This window comes from Ursus arctos, unplaced genomic scaffold (assembly GCF_023065955.2).
Source record: "Ursus arctos isolate Adak ecotype North America unplaced genomic scaffold, UrsArc2.0 scaffold_12, whole genome shotgun sequence".
Lineage (NCBI taxonomy): Eukaryota > Metazoa > Chordata > Mammalia > Carnivora > Ursidae > Ursus > Ursus arctos.
The window spans coordinates 30,868,356-30,887,078 of NW_026622786.1; positions in this window are offsets into that span (position 1 = coordinate 30,868,356).

Here is an 18,723-nt window from a genome sequence, read left to right on the forward strand (position 1 = left end):
GCTTGCCTATCTGTATAAATAAAATTAAGTTTCTTTTTAACTGTTTTCCCATTACATGGAAATGCTTGAGCAGATCTCTCCAGATTTGGAGGTCTGACATTGCATAGAAACGATACAGAATGCCCAACATTAACTTCAGGAAGACCTGGGGGCAGGGGGTCATCAGGTCAGTGGTTCTCAGCCTGCAGCGTCCATCAGTATCACTAGTGGAGGGCCTATGAAAACACATTCCTGAGCCCCACTCCCAAAGTTTCTGAGTCAGTGGATCTGGGGTGTGACTTGAGAATTTACATCTGATCAGTTCCCAGGTAAAGCTCATGCTGATGTTGCCGGTCTAGGGATCACACTCTGAGAACCACTGCCGCAGGGAATCCAAAGTCGAGTAGGTGTTGTTGATTTGCAATCAGCCAGCGGCACCCGGTGCCCCCGTGCCAGTCCTAGGCTGATGATTGTCCAGAGGCAGGCTGGGAGGCCAGCTAATTCTACTGAAGTAAAGCCCGCCCTCTGCTCTCCTCCGGGGTAAGTGGTGATTTGTAACTTGATTCCTAAAAAGTTTGACTGAAGTGAAGGGTAAAGCAGATTTTTTTGCTGTCTTAATTCCTTCCTACATGCCACTGCCTACTAAATACACATAGCTGAAGCACTCCCACCCCTGCGCCTGTCCTTCTCTTATTTCCTCCCCTAAATCCACAGTGGCTGATTAACGTGGGGTGTGAGTGGGGCTTGTGGTCTGAATTATTAGCAATTGGGGAAGGTGAGACCCATTTAAATGGTTCTTAATTTCCCACCCCACACTTGGGTGAAAAGGAGTCAGTTTTCTAACTATTTGCGAGCCGGAAATTGTGTTCATAAAACATTCAGTTGAGATGACTCCAAACCATGTTCCTATTCTAAAATTCAAATCACACATACTTAATTGAAATGGAAAACAGCTTTCTGAGACCTAGTCTCAGTGACCCTGACTTCGCAGGTGAAGGTATTCCAGGGAATTTTCTGCCAGACCCAAAGGGGAGAGTTACCTTGATGGGCCAAGCTCATCCTGCCTGCATCTGTGTGGCCTGAGGAGAAAAGCAGGCCAGTGAGAAATCCTGGGGCGGTGGGGAGCTGAGGAACTTTTAGGAACTGAGATAACTAATTTTCAAATTAATTGTTTAATGTGTTGTATTGTTGCATAATACCTAGTCTTAGGATGAGTCTGCTGTATACATTGTATTATCAGGGTTTATAGGGTTGTGGTCTCCACAGGATGAGGGGGGAGAGAAGCCCAAGTTGGACTCTGGCATATGTCAGACGGAGTCAGTGAGAGGGTAACTCAGAGAATGCAGGCCCCAGCGATTTACCCAGATCCTTTGGGGAGGACCCTAGACTTCCCAGAGCATTTGCCCCACAAGACTTAAGTGTTTTCATTTAAATAGTAAAGAAAAGGTGACCTAGCAAGGGGGCCTCCAGGTGACAGGCTTCTGGGTAACCTCGGGTGATGGGCGGATTCTGACTGCTTTCGCCCCCATCCTTTCTCAGATTTCTCCGGTTTGAAGCAAGTGTGTTCATTAATTCAGTAATATTCCCAAGTGGCCGCAGGGCGCCTGGCTGTGTGCTGTTGTGATGGCCCCGAACAGCCTGTTTGGTCTGTTAGGCTCCCGTGTCTTCTCTTCCTCCGAAGCCCAGTTCCATGATGCGTGCTTTCCAGTCCTGCCTCACTCTTCCGTGCTCTCCCGAGGACCCAGTCGCAGAGCCTGCAGTGTTCACTTATGAAATGACTGTGCACCAGGCTCTGTTTGGGGCAGTGGGGACTCAGGAGTGAACGGAAGTGGGAGGAGACAGACAACAAGCAGGATAAAATAAAACAGAGCTACAGTACGTGGAAGATGCGTATGTGAGGCAGTAAGAAAGAGAAAGCAAGCAAGAACAGGAGTCTGGGTGGCGCTGAGAGGGGCCCGCCGGGGCAGGGCCTCTTGGAGGTCTGAGCGGAGGAAGGAAAGGCGAAGTGCCGCAGGCTGAGGGGGGCAGCTCGAGGCTGGCACCCGGAGGAGAGCGGGGAGGCCGGGCTGGGGGAGCGCGGGGCGGGAAGCAGGAGAGGAGGTCAGAGGGGGCGCGCTGGGAAGCGGATCAGGCCGGGCGGGCGGGCCTCTGCCGGGACAGGGCTCTACTGTGCCTGCGGTGGAAGTCCCTGGAGGGTTTTGAGCCAAGGAGTGACGTGGCGCGTCCTGGTTTTAGGGGTCGCGCAGGCAGCTGTGCGAGGAGTGGCCTGCAGGAGAGCAAGCGAGGAGGTGGCTACTGCAGAATGCTGGCGAGGCGGAGGAGGCCTGGACCCCTGCGTGATGATGGAGATGGTGGGAAGCGGTCAAATCCAGGATGTATTTTTAAGGCAGAGGCAACAGGGTTTGTTTACAGATTATGAGCTGTAAGAGAAAGAAAGGACCCAAAGAATCTGAGAGACCTCTCTCCAAAAAAGAGCAAAGAAACCCCTGTATGTATGTATGTATGTACATAGGCATTTTTAATTGGAGTGTGGTAGACATGCAATATATTAGTTTTAGGTATATAACGCAGTGATTCGCCGTTTATATACATTAGAAAATGCCGCCCACGATAAGGGTAGTCGTGATCTGTCAGCAAACATATTATTGCAGTGTTATTGACTGTATTCTCTATGCCATGCTTTTCTTCCCCATGACCTATTATTTTATAACTGGAAGTTTGTACTTCTTAGTCCCCTTACCCACTTCCCTTCGGCCAACCACCAGTTTATTCTCTGTATTTATGAGCCTGTTTTTGTTTTGTTTTTTCTTTTTTAGATTCCACATATGAGTGAAATCATATGGTATTTGTCTTTCTCTATTTCACTTAGCATAATATCTTTGATCTGTCTTCTAGGTCCATCCATGTTGTTGCAAATGGCAAGATTTCATTCTTTTTGATGGCTGAGTAATATTCTGCGTGTGTGTACCACATTTACTTTACCCATTTATCTATTGATGGACACTTGGGTTGTTTCTGTATCTTGGTTATGTAAATGATACTACGGGTAACACGGGAGTGCATATATCTTTTCCAATTCATGTTTTTGTTTTCTCTCAGTAAATATCTAATAGTGGAATTAGTAGATCACATGGTAGTTCTATTTTTAATTTTTTGAGGAACCTCCATACTGCTTTCCATAGTGGTTACACCCGTTTATATTCCCACCAGTAGTGTATAATGGTTTCCTTTTCTCCGTATCCTAGCCAATATTTGTTATTTCTTGTGTTTTTGATAATAGCCACTTTGACAGGTGTGAGGTGGCAACTCCTTGTGGTTCTGATTTCCATTTCCCTGACGGTTAGTGATGTCGAGTATCTTTTTGTGTGACTGAGGGCCACCCGCATGTCTTCTTCAGAAAAATGTCTTATTCAAATCCTCCGCCCATTTTGAAATCACATTCTTTGAGTTTTGTTGGTGTTGAATTGTATGAATTCTTTATATGTTTTATATAAATTAATCCCTTATTGGATATATTATTTGCAAATATTTTCCTCCATTCAGTAAGTTGCCTTTTTGTTTGTTGATTGTTTCCTTCATTGTGCAAAAGCTTTTTAGTTTGATGTCGTCCCAGGCATTTATTTTTGCTTTTATTGCATTTGCCTGAGGAGACAGATCTAAAAAAATATTGCTGAGGCTAATATCAAAGAGACTACTGTCTATGTTTTTTTTTTTTTTTAAGGAATTTTATGGTTTCAGGTCTTATAGTCAAGTCTTTGATCCGTTTTGAGTTTATTTTTGTAAGAAACGGGTCTAAGTTTCATTCTTTTACATGTAGCTGTCCAGGTTTTCCAGCACCATTTATTGAAGAGGCTGTCTTTCCCCCCATTGTATATTCTTGCCTCCTTTGTTGTAGAATAATTGTCCATATAAACATGGGTTTCTTTCTGGGCTCTCTATTCTGTTCCATTGATCTGTGTGTCTATTTTTGCACCAGTACCACACTATTTTGATGACTATAGCTTTGTAATGTATCTTGAAATCTCGGATTATGATACCTCTGGCTTTGTTCTTCTTTCTCAGGATTGCTTTGGCTATTTGAGGTCTTTTGTGGTTCCATACAAGTTTTACGATTATTTATTCTAGTTCTATGAAGATGGGCAATAGGTATTTTGATAAGGATTGCACTGAGTCTATAGATAGTTTTGGATGGTATGGACATTTAAACAATATTAATTCTTCTAATTCTTGAGCATAGTATATCTTCCCATTTATTTGTGTCATCTTCAATTTCTCTCATTGGTGTCACAGTTTTCAGAATACAACTCTTCCACTTCCTAGGTTAAATTTATTCCTAGATATCTTTTTTTTTTGGATGCAATTGGATTGCATCTAATGGGATTGTTTTCTTAATTTCTCTTTCTGCTAGTTTGTTATTAGTGTATAGAATCACAACCAAGTTCTGTATATTAATTTTGTGTCCTGCAACTTTTCTGAATTCACTTATTAGTTCTAATAATTTTTTGGTGGAGTCTTTAGGGAGTCTTTAGGGTTTTCTCATGTTATCTGCAAATAGTGACAGTTTTACTTGTTCCTAACAATTTAAATGCCCTCTATTTCTTTTTCTTCTCTGGTTGCTATACCTAGGAGAGAGAAAAAACCTCTTTTGTGGCTGGGTATTCTTTCTAAAGATGCAGTCTATTTAGTTATTGTTTGACCTCTGCCAATAGTACTCCTGTGAGACATTCCAGGGCTGAATGAAACTAATCACTGTTATATGTTCATTAACAGCTACCACATAGTTGGATCAGAGCTAGTGATGGCTGGGTTCTGGTTTTTAAATTTTCTTCCAACACAAGTGCACAGAATATGGTCATACTGACCAGCAGGCAGCTGGGCCTGTACCCTGCTTCTGCTGGGCTCTTCAGAACATATTTTTTTAAAGATCAGGGAAGAATATGTCTCCCATGATGCATTGTGCATTAACTGCTTCAGTGTGTTTTCTCACCTTGGACATGTTTCCTTCTTAATTATGATGAGAACCCAAAATCTGAAGTACTTTGGAAAGTCATCTATCTGCCTCTGCATCTGTGTGTGCATGTGCTGTGTGTGTCTGTGTATGTGTGTGTGTGTGTACTCTGTGTACATATGTATGTGTGTTCTCCCAGAAAAAAAGCAAAACATCCTTTTGCTGTTTAAAGTATCTTGTCATGTATTCATTTAAGAAAATAACCTGGGGCAGTAGGCATGAGCAGGTTATATTTAGGGGTTTTAAAATATATGAAATGATAAATGGATATAAAGCTAGCAGAATAGGGGTACCTGGGTGGCTCAGTCCATTAAGTGTCCGACTCTTGGTTTCGGTTCAGATCATGATCTCAGGGTAGTAAGATCAAGCCCTGTGTCAGGCTCCATGCTCAGTTCAGAGTCTGCTTAAGACTCTCTCTGCCTCTCCCTTTGCACCTCCCCACCATGCACTCTTTCTCTCTCTAAAATAAATAAATAAATCATAAAAAAAAATAAAGCTAACAGAATAGAAAAAAAATTTTTTAATTGTTTTAATTAACACATATTGAGTGTCTACTAGCTATTACAGGCATTTTATATGTAAGAACTTGCTTAACTTCTATAATAGCCCTGGTTAGGTAGGCATTATTTATTCACTTATTTTAATTTTTTCGTTTTTTGAATTTTAAATAGGCTCCATGCTCATTGTGGGTCTTGAACTCACAACCCTGAGAATAAGAGCTGCATGCTCTACCAACTGAGCCAGCCAGGTGCCTCCAAGGCAGGCATTACTAACCCTATTTTATATATGAGGCAGAATAGCTTGCTGAAGAATATGCAGTTAACAAGAGACGAACAGGTTTGAACCCAGCTTTGTCTTACTTTACAGTCCATGTTTATTCCCCTACATCATGTTGACTTTCAAAGAGATCATACGGTCTATGTATAAGGTGAAAATGTCCTTTGCCTTGTAAATAACCAATGAGAGTTTGTGAAGTACTGCTGGAAGGAGGGGGTGTGAGCACTTCACATATTCAAATCGGATAGAAATTAATTCTCTGGAGTTACAGTTGAGGAACAGTCCGTAGGTGGCACGTCTCTCACTATGTCAGACTTGCTTCTCCGGAGGCAGAAGATGAAACTGCTAGTGCTGTTAGTCTGAAGGACGCAGAGAAGAACTAGCACATCTACAAAGGGGAAGAGCAGGTGCTCTGTGTCTTGGGCTCGGCTCAGAGGGCAGCTCCGGTTGAACTGTATTCTGGCTGGGACAGACACATATGCTCCTCTTCACACTGTCCCTGCCCCCGCCCTGCTGATGCAAATCACGAGCAGTCAACAAAGACTTCCAAGGGTCTCCCTTTGGGCAACCCTGCCAGTGTCTGGGATTAGAATTATAAGTCACAGCAAGTTGTTCCTGTCTTCTCTCTGACTGTTTAAAAGAGCTACTGCCACGTCTGGCCAAAGTAACTTTGCTTTTCAGAGGGAATCTTCCTTAGAATATTTTGCTTTTTTGCAGAGTCCACTAAATTTAAAAGAGCCTCAAAATGAAACTATATATCTGTATATGGAGATATAGGTGTAGGTAGATATATAGATAATGTATGTTATATGTTATTAGTAATTATTGCTAATAATTCAAAATGATTAACTATCCATAATATATAGTTATTTATAATATGTAGTTATAATATATAATATACTTTATATATACTATATATCTGTATAACTATAGATACAAAGAGAGGAATATATAGAAAGGGTATAGTTGTATGATATAAGTATATCTGTATATTCTTACTCCTTTATTGTATCCAATAATATAAATTAATGTGGAAATATTTCTCACGATACTGTATCTATAGAACTGTATCTATGTATCTATATCTATATCTATATATTCCTCTCTCAGGAGACACCAGCCTCCTCTCCTGCTGGGTCTTGCTGACACTTGGCCTTCGTGCATTAGCTACATAAGGATACCACCTAGACCCCATTGTTCTTGGCCCGGACAAGACCGTGGGGAACCAGAGCTGTTTGGATATTCCAGGTATCTTGCCAAGGCCACTGCTACTAAACAACTCTGGCAGTAGCCCAAGTCTTATCATTAACCACGCAGTAAGCCAAAAGCAAGGATGTAACTCAGAAGCAGGGAAAACATGCCAAGATCCTGGAATCTGTCCTGCTATTGGGCATCTTTCCCTGAAAGAGCCACAAGAGCAATTAAAAATCAAACAAAAGAGAGACCATGCACACACACGCCCCTACCTCAAGGTTCTGGAAAAGAGACCCCAAGGGGAAAATAAAATTTAGGAGGTTTGTTGAACCCACCGTAGAGCTGATCCAGAATTTAAATTGATTCCATAATTTATTGCATTTTAATTAGCAATCACAAGAGACCAAGTATTGTTTACTCTCTTGTTAGGAGCTCTAGCTGGAAACAAATACTAGAGAGTCTTAATAAGGATGAGTTATATTTACTGTTTTCCATTTTACAGTCTTGTTATAATCATCACAAGAAGAGATTCATTTAGTGCTCATCTGTTCTTGGTATGACATTTGTTGACCACTAGGGTGACATAAAATCAGAACATACCCCACAAGCAGAGAAAGAGCCTCCCTACCCCCACCCCACCCCATGCTTACTCCTTCATTGTTTTCAATAATATAATTTAATGTGGAAATACTTCTGGCTTAGGTTAGATGACGTGAGTTCCCAGGTGCCGTCGTCACCCAAAATGCATCTAAATGACTGCTGTTGGTTATCTATTTAAAGCAGAATAACGCTCCAAACAGCAGACAGCTGCATTTATATGCACTCCTCCAACATGGAAACATTAGCCACATCAGACAAAAACTGTCTGTCTGCTCAGCATACACCCGTTGGCTTATCAGACTACCCATCTGATGGGTTATCAGACTTTTTTTTTTGCTTCATTCTATTCGTTTTTGTTAACTAATAGAATATTTGTTCTTTTTAACGACATTTCCTGAGGGCCAGAGTTTTTGGGGTTTCCAAACAGCTCTTGTTATTCTTAAACAGGAAGAACCCTGAGCTTCTCTACTTGTGGGATGGGACTCTCTGCAACAACGCATTTCTTTGGGAGCACTCTGGGTCCCGTTCCTCCCTAGGAACATTCTAAAGTACTTTTTAAATACCACTGTGTATTATTGCAGTGATGGCCATCAGTCATCCCAGCTCTGCTTCTTGGATTGGGCACCCAGCATGTAATCGAGCTCATTATCTCAACTCTAAAGGATATTCCATTAAGTGAAAGAAGAGGACGTGATTCCAAGAGGCCATCCTCAAAAAAGGGAAGTTTTGTGTAATTTGAAAACACATACCCTTTTGAGGCTTTTCATTCAAAATTGACTTTTTTCTTCAAAAGTAGGTAGAGTAGATGCCATTGTTTATTTCTTCTTCTTCTTCTTTTTTTTTTTTAACCCACTTTTTCCACCCAGCCACAGAGACACCAATCTGATGCTTGGGCTTTAATTAAAACTTGCTCCCTGTTAAAAAGCTCCTATTGTTCTTTCCATTTAAATAGGATTCTTCTTAGATCTTTAACAAGACCACAGAGGAGTAATAAATCTAAGTAATTGTCCTTATTAAGAAGAGATTATTCTCACAAGACTATAACAGTCACCAAAGTAACTAAAGCCATTTCCAGGTAGCACTTAGAGTGTCTTCCTCCTACCCAAATACAGAAATGCCTCGTTAGTCACTTTCTTTGCAGCTCAAATTAAATTAGATGGCATTCTGTTTATTTTTCATATCTTTTGCTAACAGAAGGGGATTTTCCCGTTGATGATATTAATCAGGAAACCTCAAGTCCAATTGCACTGAGTTCATGGGATGGAGATGACCTCTTCTTCCTTCCTTCTCTCCTTCCTTCCGTTTCTCCTTCCACAACTGATGCCTGAGTTCTTGCTATGCCAGCCACTCTGCCAGGCATTCATGGTTCAAAGATGAAAGACACAGTCCATTGGATGGTGTATTATCTATTCATCTAATATTTACTAACCCTCTTCCATGTGCAAGACACTGTAGTAGGGGCTGAGTTTTCAGAGGGAAAAAAGCCAGACACTGTCCCTGTCTTCCTGGAACTTGAGATGTGGCAAAAATGTAGACATCAACCCAATAATTCCATAATTGATTAATTGCAACTATGGTAAAAAGATATAAAAGAAAGGACAGGGTGCCATGTGAGCATGTCTTAGGGAATTAGAAGCAGTCCATTCAGAATTATCCACTTAGTTTTTCTATGACAAATGGTCAGACCTCTGCTTTCCTACCATGCAAAACTGCCAGGGAAGCTTTCTCATTCCCCAAGTTCTATGTAGGCGGTGGCTCCTGATGTTTTCAGTTTTTAAAAATCCATGTTCTAGGAGCGCCTGGGTGGCTCAGTCAGTTAAGCATCCAACTCTTGATTTTGGCTCAGGTCATGATCTCAGGGTCATGAGATCGAGGCCTGTGCTGAGCATGGAGCCTGCTTAGGACTCTCTTTCTCACTGTGCCCTTCCCCCATCTCTAAATAAATAAATAAATAAATAAATAAATAAATAAATAGTAAAATAAAATCCATGTTCTAAACAAGTCTCCCTCAGTTAGAAAAAGCTAACTTACCATGTCTAGAATAGAATTGTTAGAGAAAAAAAATGGCAACAGACTCAAATGCCCACCAAAGCTTCATTTCATAGCAGTGTGCTCACGTGTGCATGCTTACATACAGGTGGGCTTGCCAACACACAGATGCCCTAAGGAGCTAGGGAAGGGGGCTTTCCACCAAAAAAGACAAAGTACTGGTTGCCAACCTACTGGCCCCAGTCTTCGTTTTCATATCTTGAGGACACAGCTCACATTGGTTCAGCTCTTACACTTTGTGTTGAGTATACTGTGACTTCTTGTTTGCGAATTGCGAATAGGAACTGAGGAGTTTGTTGCCTCCAAAATTGCCAGTAACATAGAAATTGTGGGTATTACTCGCAAAATTCCTTCTCATCACACAAAAGAGAAGCACCCTAGGGCTGTTCAGGGATGAGGATTGAAAGCTTGCCATCTGACATGGAAAATGCTCATCATCTGACCAAATCAAGGGCTCTCTTTCACCCACCCAACTCAACAAGTTTTCTTGAGAAACAAAGTCAGCAGTCCATCTGCCAGGAAGGCTTTGTGGATTGTGCCCATCACTACCTTTGTGGATTGTCCAAGGGCTGTTCTGGACTTCAGCCGTGCAGACTCAGAACATTAACAACCCACCAAGAACAGATCCATTTTGGGGGTGGGGGTAGAGACTCATTGGCCAAGTAGTGAGACTGAAGAGTAAAGGCACTTTGCCAGGGCCCTAATCAGCAATGCCAAGTGACCATCATCAGCACCCAAATGTCCAAAAGCCTCCATGACTAATATGTTCTTTTCCTGAAGGTACACTCTAAGTCATGATCAGAATTGCTTGGGAGTAGAAGAAAGGTAAAGGAATCAGAGCAAGAAGGGCTAAATGACTTGAATATGAAATCAAATGAATATAGACTGATGCTTCCATCTGACCAATGGATCTAGAACTAGTTGGGGCTTGAAGATTAGAACTCAACTGGCCTCAACTCTCTGCGTTCATCTTCACATCACACTTGCCTTTGTAAATGGGGCCCAGTCACTCAGTTTAATGAGTTAGACCCCCTTTAACCTGGATGAATCTTTCCCAAATAGCACTTTGCTATGCACAAGAAAGTAATTGAGAGAGCAGCCTCACAAGAGCCTTTTTGAGAATTTAAATATAAGGCTGCTTCCTCTTTACCACGGAATAGTGTGTCGGGGGGGGAGAAAACAATAACACTTCATCTTATGTTTGAACATATCTGATATATACAATAAAGTTAAGAATCAATAATTAAGAATGTTCCAGAACCACGACCTCTATAGGGTAAGATTCCTTTCCATGACTTCCTACTGCCTCTGAAAATATTGGTTTTTAGAAGACATGAGTATAATATTTGCTGTCTGGAGAAAGTGAGGGAAAAGGGGCCCTAAAAGTAGTTGAATTGGTTAAAAGGGTAAAATAAAAAAGGCACTGAAGACAAATGCACCTACTTCGTCACTTTGGGATCCTGTCCCAATCCCTCTGCACTGGCATTCAAGCCCCTTAGCTTCTGCCATCAGCATATGCCCTTGACTCTCTCCTTTCTCTAGGCTTCCAGGGTTGACTAGCTGCTCTTCTAATGGACGTAGTACTCCTTTGTCTGTGTCGCACTTGCCTGCATTGCTAGTGGGGGCCCTCCTTCAAGTGGCTTCACTTCTCTCTGATGTCGATCATATTGTTTGGCTCTCAAAGAACAACCTTATTTCCTGGTTTTGGGGGAAGTGGGTGAGGTTGCAGGGAGTACCATCTTGAAGCCCCAAGTATAAATACAGAAGCTCTATCATTGTAGCACACTTCACACTACCAAAATGAACAGGATTTTGATTTTGGCAGATGCCAGAATGCACGTGTGTGAAAACACACACTGTAGTCTCTGCTTTGAGATCCTCTAATGGGAAAACCCTTTTGAATGAAGATGTGATTACCTAAAGTAACAAAGGGGGAAATTTGCATTTTCTCTAAGCTTAATGGAATTTATTATTGTAACTTTGTCTAGGATGAGTTTGGACAACAGATGTTCAGTGACAAATATCTGCAGATAATGATCAGAAAACTATCAAGTGCTTTAGATCTAACCATATATCTCGAGTCAGGAAGAGAATGATGTTTTTAAAGCTTAAGACTGACCTACAATTCAGGATAAGCCACATATTCTGGGCTTATTTATGAATCCCGAGAATAAGAGGGTGAATTTGTCTCTCTTACTAGTTCCCTTTACAGGATTCTTGCTGCATATGTCATTACATTTCTTGTATTATTAGATCCATTTCTTGACAAGCAAAGAGCTGTCCCCCATGTGCTCCCTGTTCTAACACATGGGGCTGTCCTGTAGCTCAGGGTAGGAGATGGGCAATTTAGAACACCCATGTCAAAGGGTCTCTGGTTTAATGACTATGGAGACATAAGAAAGAAAAAAAAAAGCCTGGTAGATGGAATAGAAAAGTCCTAGAATGAATGGAAAACGACTATTTAGTTTTAAAATGGTCCCCAATGGAATGGCTCCCTTACTGTGTGTGGCAGAGACAGTTGGTGTTCACTCAGGCCCCAGGTGTGTATGCCACTTTGGGGCCTGGCCCCTAAAATGCCCAGCAAGGTCTTTCATGGCCCCTCGCTTGCCCATCTCTGTGCCTGGAACAAAGGACTCTGATATGTCAGAGCAACACACAATGTCAGGAGCTGGAACTCTCAACTCATGACTTCAAGTCACCGAACCAGTGACATTCACGTTGGACTTGGTGTGAATGAATAGCTTGTATTATTTCATTGTGTTAAGCCACTGAGATTTTACAGTAGTCTGTTACCACACTTCACCTAGCCCAGCCTGACTGTCAGAAGTAGGCAAACCCAGTGAGTAACATGTTACCAACACGCCATGGATCTCATCCTTAGGCACATCTATCCTCTTTGTTCTGATATATGAATGCAGGACGCACCCATCACCCAGGACATTCTTCCCCTGGAAATCCAGCCAGCTCCCTATTTTGTAGCATATCTGTAAATGATTTTCTTATTAAATAGATATTCCAGATGGAAAGGCCCATCAGACCCAATATTGTATTCAGACTTACCTGGGGCCTATTCAAAGTGGACTCTACTTTAAGGCTGGGTCCGAGCCAGCGTCCTTGAGGAGCAACCCGATCAAGGCCTGATCCCAAGTGTAAGCCAGTGCCTAGTACATATTGAAATCTCCACAACCATTGACTGAACAGCGAGACCCTGAGGTGCAGTCAAGAAACCATGTCAAGGGTTAGGGGCAGGAACAGGAAGGAGGGGTCTGAGAATGGAGAGCTGGCTGAGCCATGGCTGCCTGTGTTGTCAGGAAGATCTGCATGGTGTATTGAGCTGCCCAGAGTTCTTTTTTTTTTTTAAGCCCAAGTCGAGGTTCACAGCAAAATTAGAAAGTCTGGACAGTTCTGATATATCTCCTGCCCCACATGTGCTAGCCTTCCCCATTGTCAACATCCCCTACCAGGGAGATACACTTGTTATAACTGATGAACCTACGTGACGTTATCATCACTCAAAACCCATAGCTTATATTATAGTTCACCCTCGGTGTTGTACATTCTGTAGCTTTGGGCAAATGTATGATGACATCTATCCACCGTTATAGTATCAAACAGAATAGTTTCACTGCCCCAAAATCAGAGGTACATTTTCACAGTGGACACAAACAGCTTTGTCCACAGCTTTCTCTTCTGAGGCATTTTCCCAGCATGCAGCCAAAAGACCCCAAGAATTCTTCAGCTATCCATGTGGGGAAAAAAAGGCCACCTAGGATCCTGGCAGATGTGAATAGAGCTGTGGCTCCGTTCCCAGCATTCTCTGGAGTTTAGCTTGAGAAAATAATAAGAATCCTATAGGATCAATGATCTCACTCATTTGGACTACAGTAAATCTCTCCTATATTACTGCTCAGCCTCTGAGAATATTATACTGGGTCTCATTTTATTAAAGAATGTCGTGCATACCCAGAAGTCGCTATTTAATTTTTAGCTGCAAGATACAATTTTGAAAAACCATTATCTAGAAAGTGCAATAATCAAACAATGTAATCATGAATGTTAAACCTCCTTGGAATATTATTTTAAATGCTTGCCAGCTGGAAGCAAGAGTTGACAAGGAACTGTGTGACTTGGTTGACTTTCTAATTTGTCAAAGCATCTACACTTTCCAACAAGATATATTTGCTAAAATATGTTTTTTTCCTCTGCATGATTGTTTTGAAACTATCAAAAATGCAAAATCCTTAAATAAGGAAGACAGATTTGCATTTTCTATTCATTCCAGCTTAAGATTTAGGATTAAATCACTTTAAGAGACACAATTGAATTTTTTCTCAGAGGAGCCAGACGGCCCACATATATCACCAATTGCCTCTGAGCTTTCTGGCTGCTCTGTGAGATCAGACTCGTAAATTTTGTGACATATGGAAAATATCAGAAAACCACAGCATGCATTTTAAAAGAGCCAGAAAGCAGGACTCACGCTATCATGAGACATCCCTGGTAATTCACCAGTCTTCCCATCACCCACCCCTGACTCTTTGCAAAAAGGACCGAGTGGGTATTTGGCCAGAGACTAGGAATCTCGGGAGTAATCCAGTTGTTTGGGGGTGGGGGGAATGTGCCAACCTCCCTGCCAAAAGGAGGTCCAGCAGGGCTGTGAGTCATAGTGCAGTGCCCTGGGAAGGATGTGCTATGGCTCTGAACTCACGCTAGTGACTCCTCCCGCCCATGATATCCTCTGTCTCAGTGAATTCCCCATTCTGCTCCCACGTGCTTCCTACCGACCCCTCTCTCGGCACCTGTTTCCTTGTCCTATAACTTACATGTCTGTCTTTACCATTGGTGTTGAACTTACAGAGGCCAAGGCCTAGGCCTTATTTTCCTGGTATGCCCTGAACTTAGAGGCACATTCAAACCGATGAATGTGTCCACCTGCTTGGGGAGCCTGGGGATAGAGCAGGGATTGACCTTAACTCCTGCCTTCTCTTATTCACACTGGTTACATGGCCTTAGGCAAGATACTGAACCTTCCTATACCTCAATTTCCTTGTCTATAAAATGGGAATGATGATGATGCCTGTCTCATAGGATGTGACTATTGAAGGATATGTACACATATTATACTTAAAATGATATCTTGCAATCAATATATCTTAGCTAAATGAGCTCTTACAAAATGTGAGCTGTCCTTATCAGTCATGATAATGTCATTCCACATGGCCCAACTCCCTTGACTTCCTGCAACAACCCAGGGTTCTCCTCCAAGTGAGCAAGTGAGCATGATTGAATTCACTTGGAAGGCTGATTTGCTGGGACTCCCAGGGATTCTGCTAAAAAGATGGGAATTTTTTTTTCTGGAGTGGGCCAGCCATGGGTCTTGGCTGTTTGAATGACAGAATAGTAGGACTTAGTCAACATCTGCTTGATGAAAAGATCAAAAACACAACCTTCACACTTCCCCTCAACACTGTCCCTAAGGGGTCCTTGGATGACCTTGGAAAGGGTGACAGAGGCTGGATCTGGCCTGGGCCAGCACTTCAGGCTCTAATGTCCTTAAAAGTCCACAGGCCCAACAAGGATTCTGAAGGGAAGGGGAGAATGATGACTATGAAACAACAAGATTCACCCCGTGGGAAGCATGGAGAAAAGCCCTCGCCACCAGCCGAGGTTAGTTAGCAACCTCAGAGGCAGAAACAATTAAACCTCAAAAGCTTCTAGGCAAAAGGAAAAGGTGCCATTTGGAAGAAAGGGAGGACAGTGGGCAGGGAGTGGACAGAGGTGGAAAGTTGTCCTAGACAAGGATTTGTCTGGCCCTCTAAGCAGGGGGCTGTGAACTGGGGAGGCAACATATCTGGGTGTTATCTGGGGGCACTAGGGGATGGAGAACAAGGACAAGCCTCCCTAGAGTCATTTTCATTGGAGACTCTTCCCAAAATGGAGAGGCCCTCATCCATAAGGAAAGAGATTCTGTGATGTTGGCCCTGGGTCCACAGACAGGTGACTCAGGAGCAGGTCCCGGCTCTCTGTCTACCTGTTTGGGTCTTTGGGTGGTCACTAAGCCGTGCTGACTCACCCCCTCCTCCTGTGGAATGGAGTTAATACACCTCCCCCCCCAGAGCCATTGTCAGTCTCTAATGAAATAAGGCTTATGATGTTCTGATAGCTGCAATGTGATAGATTAATAGCAGGCATTTTACTGATAATAATCAGTATTTATGATGGTTTAAAGACTCCTGGGTGGTAGAACTGAGCCAGGTTTGGTCTTTAGAGGCCAGCAGTCGTGGCAGCAATGGAGAGAGTCCCACTGGCTCCAGGGCCCCTTTCCAAACCGGCCTCTCTCCCTCATCCTTCCTCCGCAGCATGGCTGAGACTGGCAGTATAGGGTGGTGGTTGAGAGTATGGGGGACCAGACCGCCTGCATTTGAACACTATCTCTGTTACTGGGTGGCTTTATGACCTTAGGCAAGATACTTAACTTTTCCATACCTCAGTTTCCTTGTCTGTAAATGGGGACAATAGTGGTGCTTACCTCATAGGATATTGTATGAATGGTTTATTCCCTATGTTATACTTAAAATGATAGCTAACAAAATGAGGGCTGAAAGAATGTGAGCTGCCCTTATCAGTCACGGTAATATCATTCCAAATAGCCCAACTTTGTTGACCCCCTTTATTTAAGGAACACTGGGACCTCTCTAGTCTGGCAGGCCAGCCAGGAAGCTGGGAAGAAAAAACATCAGAAATTTCTGCAGACGTGAAAATATCTTTCCAAGGAGAGAGAAGAGGGGGTGATTGCAGACCATGGGTAGCTTGTATGACTCACTCAGAGCCCAAACTGGGGCTGTCCCTAGTGATCCAAGCTGACCTCCCACAGAGGGAAGCTGGAGCCTCCACCATTTTGGAGCAGTGGGACCAGCTCTCTTCTGTTCCTCCCATGCTCCTCCAGTGAAGAATCATATACTTTAAGACTGGAATGGACCCTCGAAGATCACTCAGGCCAATGGGATGGTGGGGTTTTCTGGGGAGAAAGACAGTTGACTGAGGAAGTTCTGTTCTTCAGGGGAAAAACCACTATCTGCCTCCCAGGACCAAAGGCAGAGCAGAAAGTGGGCCTCCTGTGCATCTGAAGGGAGGATTGATAGCAATCCCAGCAGTTCTGTAATTGCTTGTTGAACACCTACCACAGCCCCAAGCCATCCAGAATCTCACAGAGTAGTAGAGGGAGGCACATGGCAAAGATCATTGCAGTACAATATAGTGAGAGCCACGTCATGAGTAGCCACGGGGTGCTGTGGCCGAGGGCAAGAGCACCACACCAGCCGGGGGTTATCTGCACAAGGTGCTTTGAAGAAGTTGGTGATTCAGCTAACTTCGGAAGAAGTAAGAGGAGTAAATTCAGGGAGATGAAAAGGGCCCATCATAGTGACAAGAATGAATAAGCAGAGGCTAAGGTGCCAGAGATAGTGGAGGCAGATGAGGCTGGAGAGACCGGAGGCCAGGGAGTGCGGGCCTTTGGGCGCCATGTTAAGGAGCTGAGCTTGGAGAATGGGAGCCGTCGGCAAAGTTTTCAGCAGAGGAGCTGTGCAATCAGGTGTGTAATCTGGAGAAGCCATCCAGGGGTTGGCTGGGTGGGAAGTGAATTGGGGTGGGCAGGCATTGAGGACATTGTCCAGTTAGCTACCTGGAGGCTTAGTCCTGAGCCTTTCCCTGGTTACTTGGTGAGCAGTAGGACTTTCCAGAGAGCGAGGGCACCAGAGTCACACTGCCATTCCACATGTGGCCAGCAAACATCCACCAACACCACCACCTGGCCCCTGCCACCATGTTAACAGTTGTTAATCATCCAGGTAAGCCCCTCACCCAACACAGCCCGTGTATGAAGCTTAGGGGAAAGTAACGACTCAACTCTATGCCCTGGTCAGTGTTTGCTCTAAGACTGAGCAAGTGATTCAGCTCAGGCCACTGAGACCCAGGCAACAATTTCAGGGAGGCTCCAGAAGGTGAAATGTGCAGCTATGAGGCCTGGAACCACTGTGGCTGTTTTCTAATTTGAGGGAAGGCAACCCCAAGACAAAGCGGCCAAGAATAACAGAAAAGATCAGAAAAACAGACCCAAGGCCCTAATGATGGGGTGAAACCAGATCAAACTGGACCTGAAGTACATATCCCTCTCCTCAGAACAAATCTCTGGGCTTTTCAATTACATGAGCCAATAAATTCTTTTTGTTTCATAAACTTTTTTCCTCGCTTTCAAAACCTCAGAGCCCAGGAGCAATCATCTAGGGCACCACGGCCCAAACTGAGCCACTCTAAACATGTAAAGAAAAATCACTAGGAATTTTTTCTGACATCATTTTAGAACACTTAAAGATTGTTTCAGATTAAAACCATTTTGCCAAGCTCTCTGCTACGTGGGACTTGCATCTCAAATCCACTTCTTTCTGAGTCCCCCCCCCCAAAGCAGTGGTGCACTGCCACCTGCTGGTCACAAAACAGAACCTGCCCCAGAAAGCCCGAGAAGCTTTAATGCTGGAAAAGGTCTTAAAGATCAGCGTGGGAAATAGAAAGGGAAATTCATTCTCTCCTAGTGTATATTTCTGAACTGTTTGAGTTTTGGTTAGTATGTGTTATTTTTATAATCAGATAAAAATCGAGATGTTTAAATTGGGAAATATAGTATTTCATATCTTGTGATGTTTGTTCATCATACCTAGCTGTTTCATCGATACCTGTGGTTTCCTTGGAAAGCAGTAGCTACAACAACCACACCACAACAAAAACCCTCTCGTTCTCTTTGCACTTCTGGAAACACACATGCACGTGCACACACAGGCACACACACGCGCTCCACACCCATTACTTCTTCATGTGCCACTTCACTCCTGCTTCCAGCCAGCGCATCGCTAGCCTGTTGGATCTTCTAGGCAACGGGCCGACCCCAGTCCAGTATCTCTCTCTATTCAGGAAACACGTATCAAGCTCTCTAAGTACTCTCCTTAGAGTGGCCCTCGAGGCTTGACGCAAGGAGCAGCCACAGACCCCCTCTCACCAACCCTAGGAGGGATGGGATTTGAGGGCAACTCTGAATATTCTCTGCAAATTCTTTGTCTTCTACT